Source organism: Triticum dicoccoides, chromosome 3A (genome assembly GCF_002162155.2).
Source record: "Triticum dicoccoides isolate Atlit2015 ecotype Zavitan chromosome 3A, WEW_v2.0, whole genome shotgun sequence".
Classification (NCBI taxonomy): Eukaryota; Viridiplantae; Streptophyta; class Magnoliopsida; order Poales; family Poaceae; genus Triticum; species Triticum dicoccoides.
In genome coordinates, this window is record NC_041384.1 from 175212012 (window position 1) to 175216355 (window position 4344).

Below are 4344 nucleotides of genomic sequence, written 5' to 3' on the forward strand. Positions count from 1 at the left end.
CCTCGAAAACTGTTGTGATCCCCTATACTTGTGGGTTATCATCCCCTAAGGCCCACTAAGACCCATAACTTCCCGGGGGGTTCCGGTGACCCTCCGGCACTCTGGTTTTATCAGAAACTATCTGAAACACTTCTGGTGTCCGAATAACATGGTCCAATATATCAATCATTATGTATTGACCATTTCGAGACTCGTCGTCATGTCCGTGATCACATCTGGGACTCCGAACAACTTTCGGTACATCAAATCACATAACTCACAATACATATCGTCATCGAACGTTAAGCGTGCGGACCCTACAGGTTCGAGAACTATGTAGACATGACCGAGACTCATCTCCGTTCAATAAACAATAGCGGAACCTGGATGCTCATATTGGCTCCTACATATTCTATGAAGATCTTTATCGGTCAAACCGCATAACAATATATGTTGTTCCCTTTGTCATCGGTATGTTACTTGCCCGATATTTGATCGTCGGTATCATCATACCTAGTTCAATCTCGTCACCGGCAAGTCTCTTTACTCGTTCCTTAATGCATCATCCCGTGACTAACTCATTGGTCACATTGCTTGCAAGGCTTATAGTGATGTGCATTACCAAGAGAGCCCAGAGTTACCTCTCCGACAATCGGAGTGACAAATCCTAATCCCGATCGATGCCAACTCAACAAACACCATCAGATACACCTGTAGAGCATCTTTATAATCACCCAGTTACGTTGTGATGTTTGATAGCACACAAGGTGTTTCTTCGGTATTCGGGAGTTGCATAATCTCATAGTCATTGGAACATGTATAAGTCATGAAGAAAGCAATAGCAATAAACTAAACGATCATAGTGCTAAGCTAACGGATGGGTCTAGTCCATCACATCATTCTCTAATTATGTGATCTCGTTTATCAAATGACAACACATGTCCATGGCTAGGAAACTTAACCATCTTTGATTAACGAGCTAGTCAAGTAGAGGCATACTAGGGACACTTTGTTTTGTCTATGTATTCACACATGTACTAAGTTTCTGGTTAATACAATTCTAGCATGAATAATAAACATTTATCATGATATAAGGAAATACAAATAACAACTTTATTATTGCCTCTAGGGCATATTTCCTTCACCCACAAGTCGGGGTGAGACTCCGGACAATGAGAGAGAAAAAGGAAAAGAAAAAGAAAAAGGAAAAGAGAGAAAGAAAAAAAGAAAAAGAAAAAATAAACAAAGAGAGAAGGGGCATTGTTAGTATCCTTTACCACTCTTGTGCTTCAAATTAGCACCATGTTTTTAGTATGGAGAGTCTCCTATGTTGTCACTCATACTAGTGGGAATTTTTCATTATAGGATTAGATGCACACCCACTTAGTTTTCATATTGATCTTCCATACACTTTTAGCTCTTAGTGCATTCGTTGCATGGCAATCCCTACTCCTCTCATTGATATCAATTGATGGGCATCTCCATAGCCCGTTGGTTAGCCACGTCGATGTGAGACTTTCTTACTTTTTTGTCTTCTTTATATTTAACCCTATCATCATACCCTATTCCACCTGTAGTGCTATATCCATGGCTTGCGCTCATGTATTGCCTGAGAGTAGAAAAAGCTAAAGCGTGTTAAAAAGTATGAACCAACTGCTCGACTTGTCACCGGGGTTGTGCATGATAAATACTTTGTGTTAAGAAGACAGAGCATAACAAGACTATATGATTTTGTAGGGATAGCTTTCTTTAGCGTTAATATTTTGAAAGACATGATTGTTTGTTGGGATGCCTGAGTATTGATGTCGTTATGTCAAATCATAAACTATTGCTTTGAATCAATTATGTCTTAATATTCATGCCATGATTAGATATATGATCAAGTTTATGCTAGGTAGCATTCCACATCAAAAATTATCTTTTTTATCATTTACCTACTCGATGATGAGCAAGAATTAAGCTTGGGGATGTTGATATGTCTTCGTCGTATCTATAATTTTTTATTGTTTCATGCCAATATTATAAAGCTTTCACATATTTATGGCAACTTTTTATATGATTTATTGCACTAACCTATTGATCCAGTGCCCAGTGCCAGTTCCTGTTTTCTACATGTTTTTTGTATCGTAGAGTATCCATATCAAACGAAGTCCAAATGCAACAAAATTTTATGGAGAATTATTTTGGAATGTATGTGATTTTTGGGAGTTGGAATCACCGCAAACGGAGGCCCACATAGCCCACAAGACACCAGGGCGCGCCAGACGCCCCTGGCGCATGGTGGTGGGTTGTGCCCTCCTCGAACGTCGGTTGGAGCTCTACTACGGGTGCAAGGAATCTTATATCCGGAAAAATCATGTTAAAATCTCAGCACAATCAGAGTTATGGATATCCCGGAATATAAGAAACAATCTTCGGCCAGATCTGGGGAGCGCGAAACAGAAGAGAACAGAGAGGGAGATCCAATCTCGGAGGGGCTCCCGCCCCTCCGTCGCCATGGAGACCATGGACCAGAGGGGGAACTCTCTCCCATCTAGGGGGGCAAGGAAGAATAAGAAGGAGAGGGCTCTCTCCCCCTCGCTTCTGGTGGCGCCGGAGTGCCGCCGGGGCAACGATCGGGACGGCGATCTACATCAACAATCTTGCTACCGTCAACACCAACTTTCTCCCCCTCTATGCAGCGGTGTAACACCTCTTCTCCCCACTGTAATATCTACTTAAACATGGTGCTCAACTCCATATATTATTTCCCAATGATCTCTGGTTATCCTATGATGTTTGAGTAGATCCATTTTGTCCTATGGGTTAATCCTGATCTTGGTTGGTATGATTGTATATTTTATTTATGGTGCTGTCCTATGGTGCCCTCTGTTCTCGCGCAAATGTGAGGGCCCCCCACTGTAGGGTATTGCAATATGTTCATGGTTCTCTTATGGTGGTTTGTGAGAGTGATAGAAGCTTAAACCCGAGTAAGTGGGGTATGACGTATGGGAGTAAAGAGGATTTGATACTTAATGCTATGGTTGGGTTTCACAACCTCATGCTCTTTAGTAATTGCGGATGCTTTCTAGGGGTCCAATCATAAGTGCATATGATCAAGTAGAGACAGTATGTTAGCTCATGCCTCTCCCTCATATAAAGTTACAAGAATGATTACCGATACTTGTTATCGATTGCCTAGGGACAAATAACTTTCTTGTTGACACAAACCCTTTTTCTAAACACCTAACTTTTATTATATTGCAAAGTAATTCTAGTTTTATTCTTGCAAAGTAGTTCTAGAATCACACCTACAAAATAGTTGCATACTTGTTTCCGATAAAGCAAACGTCAAGTGTGCATAGACTTGTATCGGTGGTCCATAGAACTTGAGGGAATATTTGTTCTTCCTTTAGCTCCTCGTTGGGTTCGACACTCTTATTTATCGAAGAAGGCTACAAATGATCCCCTATATACTTGTGGGTTATCAGTGCTATGAATTATTATCCAATGATTTGTTTCATCACTATTATGTCTGAATAGATTATTGTTGTCCTATGGGTTAATTGGTGAATTCCTATGATTGGTATGAGTTGCATGATTATTTTGTTGTTTTCATTTAGTGCCCATATTATCAGTGCACCGCGTGGATCACATCTTAGGGCTAGTAGTATGTTGATAGGACTATGCATAGGTCGGCCAGAGTGATAGATATTACCGAGGCTAAGTGTAGAAATTGATGCATATGGGATTGAAGGGGTACCAATATATCTTACTGCTATGGTTGGGTTTTACCTTAATGAACTTGTTAGTAGTTGCGAATTCTTGCTAATAGTTCCAATCATAGTGCATAAAATTCCAAGTAAGGGATGGCATCCTAGCAAATGCCTCTTCCACATATAAACTAGCAATGATGATTGGTTTAATAACTTAGCTAATTACCTAGGGAGAATTCTGCACGCCACACCACCACTACTCCACAAATGCTATTTGTGTTATGTTTTATCTTTACTTAGGCAGCACCCATTTTTATGTTTATGTTCTTCGTTATCTTGCAAATCTAAATCTTTATACCCACAAAATGCTTCTAGTTTTATTTCCGAGATAAAGCAAAAACTCAGTGTACATAGGGTTGTATCAATGGTAGATAGGACCCGAGAGAAAATAATCTTACCTTTAGATCCATGTGAGTTCGGCACTCCATACTTACCACTTCCATCATTGAAAAGTGCTACAACAATTCCTTGCACTTGGGGATTATCAATGGCTTCGTCAACAGATCTCACATGTTCAGATCTATATGTGTCCTTCAAATCTTCACAACTCCATGCTCCATAAAATCTTGTATTATGTGGAATAGGTATTCAAAATGTTTGGACTTCTTGT